We start from the raw sequence: 14,207 nt of genomic DNA on the forward strand, positions 1-14,207 counted from the left end.
TGTGTTTTAATTCATATATATTTTAATGTAATACTATATTTTGTGTTTTGATAATATTGCAAAATATTATCAAATAATGTTTCCATGTGGAATTTACATGCCTAGATCTGACTCCTTGTTTCAAGCTTGTTTCCTTCTGCGTCATTAGAGATGAACAACCTTTGGCAGTGATGGCTAACCTTTTTGCCGTCATGCGCCTAAAGGAGGGGAGTGCGGGGGGGGTCACGTATGTGCGCACCCACACCCACAATTTAATGTGACCCGCCCCCCTGCGCATGCACATGCGACCCCCGCGCTCCCCCGCTTTTGGCACACGGTGGGCCCAGTAGTCCCAGTTTTCATCCTCCCCAAGCTCCAGAGGCTTTCTTGGAGCCTGGGGAGGGCGAAAACAGCCTTCCCCACTTTCCCGGAGGCCCTCCGGAGACCGGAAACAGCCCATTTCCTGACTTCCGGTGGGCCCGGAAGGCCCGAAAATCAGCTGGCCGGTGTGCACATGCACGCTGGAGCTAAACTAGGGCAATGCTCACGTGCCCACAGATATGACTCTGCGTGCCATAGGTTCGCCATCACAGATCTATGGCATGCAGGCGACTTGTATTCTCCTAGCACACCCCCTAATTTTGTGCTTTCAATTTCAGTAGCCAAATGACAGTTTTTGTTGTTGTTGTTGTAATGTGCAATTTTCACTTGTTCATTCCATCCAGTCCCTAAAATAGTGAGGCAAGCTGATGTTTTTCATCCTAGCAGAGCCATAGCTCTTAGAGGAAATTACCATTAAAAGAGAAATACTGTAAGAAAGGAGTTATGGAACTGGGTCACAGTGACAAGGATGGGAGCTCATTTTTCACTTCCAATACTTGAGTTGGTTACCTGATTATGTCTTCTCACATATTATATATGTTCTAATATAACAGCCACGCCCTCAAGACCTTTTTATTCCAACAGGCTGGCCTGGCCTAACTTTCCCTTTTAAATAATATATGAGAAATTTTAAATTTGTTTTAAATATGGGGATGTTTTTTAATTCGTCTTGGGCCAAATTGTTTAATACGTTTTTATATTGTTTTAAATTTTAAAATCTGTGTGTTTTATCTTTTTGGCTGTTCACCGCCCTGAGTCCTTCAGGAGTAGGGCGGTATATAAATCTAATAAAATAAAAATAAATAAAATAAAAATAACCTGTCCCTAATCTATTACATTTTTTAAGTCTGAAAAATTCCAAGTAGTTACAGAAACAAGTAGATAGTATAAAAAAGGTGAGAAATGGGATGAATTGTTGAGATTTGAGAGATGGATTTCCCCCTTTCTTCTTAATCTACTCATGAGTGCAATGGTGTGATAGTTTGAACATTCTTTGGCATTGCCTTGCTTTGGAATTTGAATGCAAACTGACCTTTTGCAATCCTGTGGCTACTGTTGAGTTTTCCAAATTTGCTGGCAAATTGAGTGTAGCACTTTTATTGCATCGTCTTTTAAGATTTTGAATAGCTCAGCTGGAATACTGTCTCCTCTACTAGCTTTGTTGTTGCTCAGATTTCCTAAGGCCCATTTGACTTCACATTCTAGGATGTCTGGCTTGAACTCAGAAACCACCCCATCGTGGTTTTCAGGGATGTTAAGCTCGTTCTTGTATAGTTCTTCTGTGTAATTTTGCCACCTCTTCTTAATCTCTTCTGCCTCTGTTAGGTCTCTATCATTTTGGTCCTTTATCATGCCCATCTTTGCATGAAACGTTCCCTTCATATCTCCAATTTTCTTGAAGAGATCTCTGGTCCTCCCTATTCTATTGTTTTCTTCTATTTCTTTGCACATTTAAGAATGCATTCTCGCCCATAGTTCTTCAGGCACTCTGTCTATCAGATCTAATTCCTTAAATCTATTTGTCACCTCTACTGTATATTTGGAGAACCGGTAGTAAAAATTCTGACAGGCCCCGCCCCATCTATTCTCTGCCTCCCAAATCCCAGCTGATTGGGAGGAAATGGGGATTTTGCAGTAACCTTCCCCCGGAGTGGGGTGGGAATGGAGATTTTACAGTATCCTTCCCCTGCCACGCCCATCAAGTCCCCTGCCACGCCCATCAAGTCACACCCACCAAGCCATGCTACGCCCACCAAGCCACACCCACAGAACCAGTAGTAAAAAATTTTGAAACCCACCACTGGTTCATATCTGAGTGGCCTACTTTCCCTACTTTCTTCAATTTAAGTCTAAATTTTGCAATGAGAAGCTCATGATCTGAGCCACAGTCAGTTCCTGGTCTTGTTTTTACTGACTGTATAGAGTTTCTCCATCTTTGGCTGCAGAGCACATAGTCAATCTGATATCTGTGTTGACCGTCTGGTGATGTCCATGTGTAGAGTCATCTCTTGAATTATTGGAAAAGAGTGTTTGCTATGACCATCATATTATCTTGACAGAATTCTATCAGCCTGTGCCCTGCTTCATTTTGTACTCCAAGGCCAAACTTGCCTGTTATTCCAGTTATCTTTTGGCTTCCTACTTTAGCATTCCAATCCCCCATGATGATAAGGACATCTTTTTTGTGTGTTAATTCTATACGGTGCTGTAGGGCTTCATAGAACCGGTCAGTTTCATCCTCTTCAGCACCAGTGGTTGGTGCATAGATTTGGATTACTGTTATATTGAATGGTTTGCCTTTGATGTGAACTGAGATCATTCTATCATTTTAGGGATTGTATCCCAGTATTGCTTTTTCTACTCTTTTATTGATTATGAAGGCTACTCCATTTCTTCTTATGGTCATCTGATTAAATTCACCCATTCCTGTCCATTTTAGTTCACTGATTCCTAAGATGTCGATGTTCAGTCTTGTCATCTCTTGTTTGACCACACCCAGCTTGCTTTGATTCATGGATCTTACATTCCAGGTTCCTATACAGCATCGGACTTTCCTTTCACCACCAGATGCATCCACAGCTGAGCGTCCTTTCGGCTTTGGCCCAGTCGCTTCACTCTTTCTGGCGCTACTAGTACTAGCCCTCTGGTCTTCCCCAGTAGCATATTGGACACCTTCCGACCTGAGGGGCTCATCTTCCGGCATCATATCTTTTTTCCTTTTGGTACTATCCATGGAGTTTTCATGGCAAAGATACTGGAGTGGGTTGCCATTTCCTTCTCCAGTGGATCACGTTTTGTCAGAACTCTCTGGTATGACCTGTCCGTCTTGGGTGGCTCTGCACAGCATAGCTCATAGCTTCATTGAGCTACTCAAGCCCCTTCACCACAACAAGGCAGTAATCCATGAAGGGGAAGGAGGAGGCATTCAGCTGGTTTAAGATAATTCTGTAAGGAGGCATTCAGTTGACCTGATTTGCTCTGCTACATAACCTTCATAGGATTGGTCAATGATTTGACTGGTAGTACTTTATTAGAAGGGACCTTTTCTCCACCTTGAGGGAGTAGATGTGGTTGAGAGGTCTCCCCAAAGAGAATAAGAGTTTTTCATTCCTCCTCCAAGTTGCTGCTTTAATTCAAGAAAATCAAGTTTTGGAAACTAAAATCCCTATTTCCCTAAACTAATTGAATGTGAAATTCATTTTTGAGATATGAATGATAAGGGAGAGAAGAACACGGTGCATGACAAAAACAATTTGGGCTTATGCTGGAATCGTTTCGATACAGCTGTTTGTTGATCATTGTTGTTACTATCTTTCAGATTTGGTACTTTTCAATAAGCATAGTCTGGCCCTGTTTCTTGCCTTTACTTGATGAGATAAAATAGATTGAAAAGGATGCTTTGACATCTTTGGAGAATTCTGCTTTGGGAGCAGATAATAAACACTAAGAAACGTGTAAGAATAGGCAAAGCTGAGGATTTCCTGTTTATATAAAGAAAAAAGAAAAAAGAAAGCAGGGAGCATTAATACATCTTCCTAGGGTTTGATGAGACATCTCTGCCTACCATTCCATCTGGTGCTTATGATACCATGGCATATTAACTTGCTGCATGCTGCAAGTTCATAATGTATTCAAAGCAAGAAAGCATCACTTGCATATTAATTGACACATCTTCTACTTGGGAGCCTTCTTTTGCATTTCAATTATGTTCATTTCATTTAAGCCTTGAGCATACAGAGGTGGGGGTTTTTTTAAAACTTTTTTTTCTCTTTTGGAATTGTGCAAGTGCCATGTACAATTAATACCTGAGAGCAAATTCTTACGTATTAATTAGGGCAAGGATTATGATTGCTAGCAGCCAAGATACAAAATTCTGATTTTTTTTAGCATTCTGTTTTCCAATATATATCACTTTATATCTTTTAGTCGGATAGGGAAAGGTTTATCCTTATAAAATAGCCATGGCTGTGCCCTTTAAAATATTTCATAACGGTATTTGGGGAAATTGAAAATGTCTATGATTTTCTATCTTCATTATCCAAAGAGTTATGTAGCACCTACTATCTGATTTTATTTTTTCTCTTGAAGCAATATTTTTTAAAGAAGCTTTGACTATGCAAATAATTAGTGTTGTTTAATTTTGAATATCTTTCCTGCTAACTGTAGGTCTTAATCTATGATCATATTTTAACAGTATAAATATGTTTAAAGTCTGATTTGGTGACATGTATTCTTTTGAAATAGTTATTTACTCTCTTTACTTATCCCTAATAAATAAATGCAACAATGAACTTGGTTGTTGTACGCCACCCAGATTGCTTAAGATAGGCAGTGATATAAATCTTTTGAATAAAATATATAAAAATAAATGTATGCAAGCTGTGCTAAATATTTTCAATAATTATTGCATATACATATTTGTATGATTGAAGGAGACAGCTATACTGTACTATACTGTACTACTATAGCACCTACTATAACGTTTATTCAAAATGGTTCTTGTCTCCTTGTTTTTTTCTCTTATTTTAAAAAATAGTAACCATCTGAAATTTGGAAGTGTGAGGAGACAACATTTTAAGTATTTGGTACTGCCTTTCCTTATCAAAATTAGGGCTCCTGTTTGCCCTGGGAGAAAAGTTGCCATTGGTGCTAATTGGAGGATTGAATTAATGGTTAATTACAGTGACCTGAGCCACCAGCAGTGAGTTTAAAATCCTCTGAAAGCAGGAGCTGCTAATTATTGTAGGGCTAGTCTATGGTGCCATATTTGAATTCATATGATAAACAGCTGTTACTTGGTCATTGGTTTTCTCAAGAAATGCATAATTTATTATCTGCCAATTAAATTATCTGAAAGTTCCACAAGCATGTGACATTTAGGGTTTTCTGATTTATCTATCATTATCTATATAGGTTTGAACCCCAAGAGCTATAATCAGAACACGAAAATATGTTCATATGGTTCTATTAACTTTTCGGGCAGGCATATACAGTAGTCTTTCTGAATTGCTGCTAGGTGTCTCACAATGCTACATCATAATAATTCAGAATGGAGTTATTAGAATAATACAGGGAATATAGTGAGTTAGGAAGATACAATCTGTAAATATAGAGTACCTCTAATACAGAACTTAGTGTACAATGCTTTAAGCAGACAGATTTATCTAATTCAGGGTTATTCTTCTCAAGTGATCATTTTTTAAAAAAACTTCTTTTAAATCAGAAATACTTCTTCCTTACTATTAAAGGGAACTAAGAGCTGTTGTTGTACTTTGAGTGCTTGTAGGCAGAAGGTCACATTTATAAAATAGGGCAAAGAAGGAGCAGAAAAGTAAGTAGAATGATGTGGGTTTTGATTGTAAATTCCTGTGGGGATACACACTGGAATTGGGATCCACATTTAAAGTTATTGCCATCTACTTTTACATGTTCTTTTTAATATTTATTTATTTTTCTTTGAATTCACCTTTGAAATCAAACAATAAAGACATCCATCCATGTATACATACTCAGAAACCCTTCTTCCAGTGGAATTTTGACAGAAGAACATCTGGAAATGAACAGCTGAATTAGCATCGGACAGCTTGAAAAAGCATTGATGATTATGAGTCAGTGCTGTTTTCTTTGATCAAACTATGGTAAAGATTATATGACCTTTGACTTGGTAGTTGGTTGTTATTTGCATGTTTCTTAGAAAAGTAAGAAAAGTTTAATCTTCTTACTTGATGATTGAATCAAATGTTGATTGTAGGTTGGCAAAATGAGCAGAAGGACAGTGCAGATGAAGCAGGATGCAAAGCTATTATGATAAAAAAAAAATCCTGCTTCTTCTTGATGGTCTATGTTCATAACTTAAACCATCACAGTTCATAACAACTGTGTGCAAGTGTACAGTGTTCCCACTGTTTTAAATCAAAGAGTAAAGTTGGAACTTGGTGGGTAGAGATTGGAGATTAGATGTCATTTTTGCATAGGTGTATACTGCTGACAGAAACTGAACAATTAATGCAACTTCTTGCTTTATTAAAATGACAATACAGTATGTTGTTTAGATAACTAAGCATCATTATCAGTAATAATATAGGGTTGCTGTTAACAAAAACAATTGGCGTTACACACATGCAAAGAATTTACAAATGAGATAAGGATGTTGTAGCATTTAAAATGCAAATCAACAAGCATACAGTATATGAAACACCATAGATCAGATGGTGCTGTTATTGTAAAAAAAAAATAAATGGTTCATACATGGAGCAATATCAATGAAAAGTCAAATTAAACACACACACACACACACACACACACACAGAGAGAGAGAGAGAGAGAGAGAGAGAGAGAGAGAGAGAGAGAGAGAGAGAGAGAGAGCAACAAAATGTCAGGATTTGCAAATTGAATTGCAAAGGTGCAAGTTTTTGGAAGAAAAAGTCAGGTATAGTACCAATAGTAACCGAAGCTCTTTGAACTATATCAAATTATAGCACAATTCATCAGAGTTGACACCATTGACTGTAAAAAAAAAAAAAAGAACCTTGCTTGCAACTTCCTACATATTCCAATGTCATCTTCATGATTCCTAGGCTGTTTGTTAGAACCTGATTCATCAGAAAATACTCAGTTTAAAACCTGTGGTATTCACTGGGTAAACAGATAATTGTAATAGAGCAGCAGCTGTAGATATAAAGAGCTTTTGAAAGTGTTATTTATGCATAATGTTACTGAAACTGTTAACAGCAGCAATCCTCTAAGGAAGTTAAACATTATTCATGTCACATATTGCAGAAGGGAGAAATAAAACTGAGAATGGCTTGCCAAACGAATATAATGTAAAATATTTCTTTTGTACATAATTTTCTCAAATATATACTTTTTAGTACACATCGTCCTCCTACAATGTAATGTGTAGAGTCTTAGAATCCAGTAAAGCTTGTTTGTGTTACAAAAAGTCAATTTTGGGAGATGGATTTTTCCAACATACATCCCCAAAAATCTTTGATCTTGGAAACTTTATATTCATACATAAATGCTCTGGAGCCAAATGAGAGAGCTGGCCCAGTTGAACAGGAATGAATTGTTTACCTATATGCTATTATATATATATGAAAATTAAAGATATGAAACATTAAAAATATTTTTTTTAAAAAACTTTGCTATAGTGATTTATGTGTTAAACAACCATCCACAAAGCAAGTGGATATGGGTATAAGTGACACAATTATAAATTTTTTTGAAATAAAAATGAAATAAACTGGTAAAGAAAATATCCCATAACCTCTCCCCACCCATCCCTGGAGAGTAAAGCTCATTTGGCTCCTTAATGCTTGAAGAAGAGTTATTTCTGCCAAAGCCACTTTACTAAGTGGAGCAGCAGATGCTGCTGTCATTCTTTTTTCCTCTTAGCTCTTTTGTATTTTTTGCTAGGAAAAGTATTCCTAAAAAATGTTATACTGTTGCTGCTCTCCTAAGCAACTCCTGGAATTTTCTGCCTCTGCCTCCATTATATCTTTTATTGAGAAAATATTACTTTCAAACCATAAGAAATTTAAACCACAAATAGAAACCATTTTCTATTTATCTAAGTAAGATGTATAGTGATGGTGATAAGGAAGCATGATTCCAATGAAGAAAATCAACGATGCTCATCAGAGTACTTTAATATCTATTTTAGATGCTGTGAGATATTTACAATTACACGCATAAACACAGGCATTAGAGAACAAAGGAAAATATACGATATCATCAAGAGAGTAAAATAACTGAAGTGGAAATGGGCTGATCACGTAGCAAGAAGAAGTGATGGAAAGTGGACCAAGGCAATCGTAGAATAGATCCCACTTGGTAAAAAGTGTCCACATAAGAAACCTAAAACTGGATGGATCAATGACATCAGCAAGTATCGTGGGCCCATTTGGCAAAAGAAAAGTCAGGACCATATTGGTTGGAAACCTGCAGAAGAGGCCTTTTTTTTTTTTTATTTTTTAATTTGATTTATATGCCGCCCTTCTCCGAAGACTCAGGGCGGCTTACAATGTGCTCAGCCTTCATCCTGCAGTGGATAGACAGTAGCTAAAATGATGATGATGATGACACACACATGCACACATTGAATAAATTGCTATTTTATACATGTGAGAAAGCTGATATAACTTTCTGGATCTGTATTTTTATTTGCTTATTGTTTTTAGGACTTTTTTTGACATATTGACTCCCAAAGTAATTAAGGATAAAAACAATAATTCTAGTTCTAATCTAAAACCAAATTTAAAAAATAATCAACATAAAGTCTGATCTAACAATATAACCTGGGCAATCAAATCAGAAAATCAGAATTAGCAAAATTAGTAATACTATTAGAAGTTAAAAAAAAAAAAAACTACTGCAACACAAAGCAAATCGCATGAACAACATACAGATAAAATGTGCAACAGGCTCATAATTTCTAGAGCTGAGCAAATCATTCGATGGGTCACTTTGCAAGTGAATATGGTGCTCTTGTGAATCTATTTCTCAGAAGCTGGATGCATCCACTTGAGGTTTTGGAGCAGCTGCTTCAAGACTCTTCTGAAGTCTTCTGAACATGTTTGTGGACACCCAAAAATACTTCTGTTGAAATAATCAGGAATGGCAAAGACAAGAGCTTGAACCATACTTAAAATATAAGCACATGGAAATGCCTTTATAAATTATTTAAATGGATCTATTCTAAATCTAAATGCAATGCAAAAAACCCAAATCCGATAAAAAGTCAAATAATTGCCCTTAAATATCCATTTGGATTAAGGTACATATTTAAATATTTAAATACAGAACAACAACAAAGAGTGCACCCTTTTAATGAACGGATAGTCTTTTAGGTCACAGTTGACTGAATTAAATATTCTAAAACTGTTTTCAGAAACCAGAACTTTCTTGCTTCTGTATGTCCCTCTAGTCCACATATGAACTGATTGTGAATATCCTTGCCTGATTGTAATATCCTTGCCATTCTAATTACAATATAAAGGCAGATTTCATGTTACTCTGTATGCTCCTGTTGAATGTTAACCTTACAGATTGTGCAACTTCCCATTGCCTTCTAGATTTTGAAAATCTATTTTGAATTGTCCCGCAGATTCCAAAAAGTCATAACGGATGTGAAATGATTTATTAAGAACGTCTTAGAAAATATGTTTTTTGCTTAGCATGGTTTGTTTCAAGACTCCTACTTGCCAATAATGATTCCTTGGGTAATTCTATTGGGAGGCAAAATAGATGGCAAAAGTTAGTATCTCTGTACTGATAATCCTCAATTTACAACAGTCCATTTAGTGACCATTCAAAGTTATAATAGCACTGAAAAAAGTGACTTATGACCATTTTTCATTGCAGAATCCCCATGGTCACATGATCAAAATTCAGATGATTGGCAACTGGTTCATACTTATGACGGTTGAAGGGTCCTGGAGTCATGTGATTAGCTTTTGTGGCCTTCTGACAAGCAAAATCAATAGGAATCTAGATTTATTTAATGACGATATTACTAACTAAATATGCAATGATTCACTTAACAATTGTGGCAAGGAATGGGGCAAAACTCACTTAACAAATGTTCCACTTAGCAACATAAATTTAGGGCTCAGTTGTAGTTGTAACTCAAGGACTACCTCCATTTGTAGCTTGGCTTTTTTATTTCTGTGGAGTCACATTAACAAGGTGACAAAACTGTAAAATAATATTTCTTCCATCCCTCTTACCTTCTTTTTCTTTTCCTGTTCTTTTCCCTGTCCACTCCCTTCCTTGAGGAGCATAGCAGGCATTGAAATCAACCTAGTGAATCATTCTACAAATAAAGATTTCAAGCAGTGGGAGATTGCACTAATGACTCTCCCACCTTACTTCTTTTTAAATATTGTTTTAGCAATTAACTGTGTATGCACTGTGGCTGTGGATCATATGCTGCACAGGAGGATGCTGAAGATACTGAGAATTAGTAACAGCTATGTGGTAACATGTGATTAGCAACTAAAAAAAATACCGAAAAACCAGAGAGGGCAGTCAGCCCAAGACATTATGCTGCCTATGGAGATGGCAAATGTTCCTCTTCTTCAAATAAAAATATATAAGACTGAAGGCTGGCCAAGTTATTTGGGGGTGTTAAGCAGATATACACAGAAAGAGACATAGACAGAGTGTATAATTAATTAAATAAATAAATAAATAAATAAATAAATAAATAAATAAATAAATAAATAAATAAATCAGCGAACCCAAATCAGTTTTCTGAGGTAACTGCCTCATGCTTCATAGTTCCAAGAAACTAAAAACATCTTAGGGTCTATTTGCAGAGTAGATAGGTAGGTAGGTAGATAGATGATAGACACACACGTGTGTATTAATCTTTACATGAAAGTAAATGGGAACATATTAGGATCAGCACTCAAATAATAGACAGTAATAGTAATAATAGTAATAGAATAGGAATTTTAAAATGATCTGAAATGGGATGTTTATTTATTCTCAGCAGATAATTTCCTTCCATTGTATCAGAAAGCTGGGAACAAGGAGTTTATCCATCTAACCCTCATCCTAAAATCCTGTTCCAAAATATTTTTGAGTAAAGAAAATCTACACTTGCTACTGAATTCAACCACTAATGATATTACTGATTCATCTGTTGGTATGTTTACTGTGTAGCTACTTGAAGTTTCACAAAATAATGACTTCCCCTACTTTTGTTTAAAGAGCTGAGTCTTCAGTCTTATAGAGATCACTGACCCAACAGTGAGATGGGCATCATACAAATTTAATAAATAAATATGTTCATCTTTGCTCATACACTGAATTTTGTAGGAAATGTGGAAAAGGGTCATAATTATTATGTATCACATTTTTCTTCACTCTTCCTGCAAAGATCAAGAAATGGCATGACATGTTTCGTTCTTTCTCAATATGAGGAATCCCTATTGCAGTGGTGAAATCCTACCAGTTTGCACCGGTTCAGGCGAACCGGTAGTGAGAAAAGCTGCTACCAAGAGCCTTGGTAGTACAGTGGTCTAAGGCACCCTGTTATTAAACTGGTTATTAAGACCAGCTGCCTGCAATTACTGCAGGTTCAAATCTCGCCAAGGCTCAAGGTTGACTCAGCCTTCCATCCTTTCTAAGGTAGGTAAATTGAGGACCCAGTTTGTGGGGGCAAAAAGCTGACTTTGTATAAATATACAAAAGGATGAAGGCTATTGCTGAGCACATTGTAAGCCGCCCTGAGTCTCCGGAGAAGGGTGGCATATAAATCAAATTAAAAAAAAACAAACAAACCGGTAGTAAAAAAAAAAGCTACTGGTGGTCCCAACCGGTATTTCCTACGATCAGCTGTGCCACGCGATTTAAGATTGCTAGAAAGCAGGAAATCCCCCTCACTGTTCTACTTACCTTTCTAAGCCTTCTTTTTCCGTGTGCAGCACACTTCTGCACGCACAGCATGCATTTGGTGCGCACTACGCATGCACGCACAGCAAACCAGTGGCAAACCGGAGAAGATTTCACCACTGCCCTATTGGACTAGATTGCCTAATAAACTTCAATCTCAACAGACCTTTATCAATATTCTGACCAAAATGCCACACTGAGTTTTGAATGTGCACATTTTAAGGTTTTTTAAATGTGCACATTTTGGGTTATTTTTAAAATGGTTTTTCGTATATATATTGGCCCTTCATCACTCATCAGATATTGTAGAACCTAATTTTTTTTATAAGGAATTCAAAATAAAATTCATTCTTGTAAAAAGGAAATAGTATTCAAATAACTGGGTTTGCAGCCAAATATATGAAATTGAACTGTTTTGCTATCATATTTTTTATTTATTTCCAATCCCTGTATAAATTTGTAAATTTAGGGTTTATATCATTATATGATTTGATTTTAGGAGTTTTTATGTCTGACTTTGTAGGAAATTTATTTATTTATTTATTTATTTATTTATTTATTTATTTATTTATTTAGTCAGTCAGTCAGTCAGTCAGTCAGTCAGTCAGTCAGTCAGTCAGTCAGTCAGTCAGTCAGTCAGTCTGAGCTTGTTTCTCCCCATCCAGATCCGCACGGCCTCCAGGCAACGGGACATCACAGCAAGGGCATCATTGGGGTGGTCTGGGGTGGAGATGTATAGCTGTGTGTCATCAGCATACTGATGAACACTCACCCCAAAACCACGGATGATCTCGCCTAGCGGTTTTACATAAATGTTGAACAGAAGGGGTGAGAGGACTGACCCTTGCGGCACCCCACAAATAAGGTGCCTCGAGGTCGACCTCTGCCCCCCTGCCAACACAAACTGCGAACGGTCAGAGAGGAAGGAGGAGAACCACCGAAGCACGGTGCCCCCTATTCCTAACCACTCCAGCTGGTGCAGTAAGATACCATGGTCGATGGTATCAAAAGCCGCTGAGAGATCTAATAGGACCAGGATAGAGGAGCAACCTCTGTCCCGAGCCCTCCAGAGATCATCCACCAATGCGACCAATGCCGTTTCCATGCTCTATCATGACCTGAAGCCCGACTGGAACGGATCCAGATAGACAACTTCATCCAGGTATCGGGGTAGTTGTCGCGCCACCACACTCTCAACAACCTTCACAACAAAGCGAAGATTGGAGACTGGACGATAATTTGATAATATAGCCGGGTCCAGGGAAGGCTTCTTGAGGAGGGGCTTCACAACTGCCTCTTTCAAGGCAGCGGGAAAGACACCCTCACTCAGAGAAGCATTTATAATCCCCTGGTGCCAGCCTCGTGTAACCTCCCGGGAGGCCAGTACCAACCAGGAGGGACACGGGTCCAGTAAACATGTGGCAGCGTTAAGCTTGCCCAGAATCCTGTCCACGTCCTCAGGAGCCACAGAGTCAAACTCTTCCCAGATAACGCTCTCAAGACCTGCCCCCGTCTCCTTCCCTGGATCTACCCAATCGGAGTCCAGGCCTTCCCGAATCTGAGCGACTTTATCATGCAGGAATTGTACAAAATCCTCAGCTCGACCCTTTAAGGGATCTTCCCGTACCCCCACCTGAAGTAGGGAGCGGGTCACCCTAAACAGCGCAGCTGGGCGGTTCTCTGCAGATGCAATAAGAGCGGAGAAGTAGCTATACTTCGCCACTCTTATCGCCACTAGGTAGGTCTTAATATAAGATCTCACCTGTGTTCGGTCAGATTCAGATCGGCTTGTCCTCCAATCGCTCTCCAGGCGTCTTTTCCGACGCTTCATCTCTCTCAGCTCCTTGGAAAACCAAGGAGCTAGACGAGATCGGCATCGGGTCAGAGGCCGCAAAGGCACAATGCGGTCCAAGGCCCCAGTAGCCGCCCTGTCCCAGGCGACCACCAGGTCCTCAGTCGAGTTGTGAGCCAGAGTCTCAGGAAATGGCCCAAGCTCCATCAGGAACCTTTCGGGGTCCATCAGGCGCCTGGGACGGAACCATTTGGTTGGTTCCGTACCCCTGCAGTGGGTGGAAGTGACTTGAAAGTCCATGTGAAGGAGAGAATGATCAGACCATGACAAGGGCTTGATGTCTATATCCCCTATTCTTAGATCATTCAGCCACTGATCAGAGACAAAAATCAAGTCCAGAGTGTGATTCCCCAAGTGACTAGGAGATTAAATTCAAGCAGGGGAAATCAGAAATCCAGGCAGTTCAAATGACTATAAAGATTTATTGCAAGCTTATGCTTTACAGAAATCAGAACTACTAACGATCAAAGCAAATTGGTGGTAGATAAGAGTCAATAGAATTCAAGGTGGGCTGGATTTAAATCTGTTGTGGGCATGCAAGGACTTGAGACTGATGACATCCTTGACCTCCCCCTTGGGTTCAGCCTGGTCA

At 38.4% G+C, this 14,207-nt stretch overlaps 1 protein-coding gene across 3 annotated transcripts in view; it reads left to right on the top strand.

Moving 5' to 3' along the window:
• RUNX1T1 (RUNX1 partner transcriptional co-repressor 1) overlaps positions 1–14,207 on the top strand; it is a 149,754-nt gene that overhangs the window by 62,255 nt on the left and 73,292 nt on the right. The window lies entirely within an intron of this gene.

Source organism: Pituophis catenifer, unplaced genomic scaffold (genome assembly GCF_029215685.1).
Source record: "Pituophis catenifer annectens isolate HBS135680 unplaced genomic scaffold, rPitCat1.0.hap2 SCAF_3, whole genome shotgun sequence".
NCBI lineage: Eukaryota > Metazoa > Chordata > Lepidosauria > Squamata > Colubridae > Pituophis > Pituophis catenifer.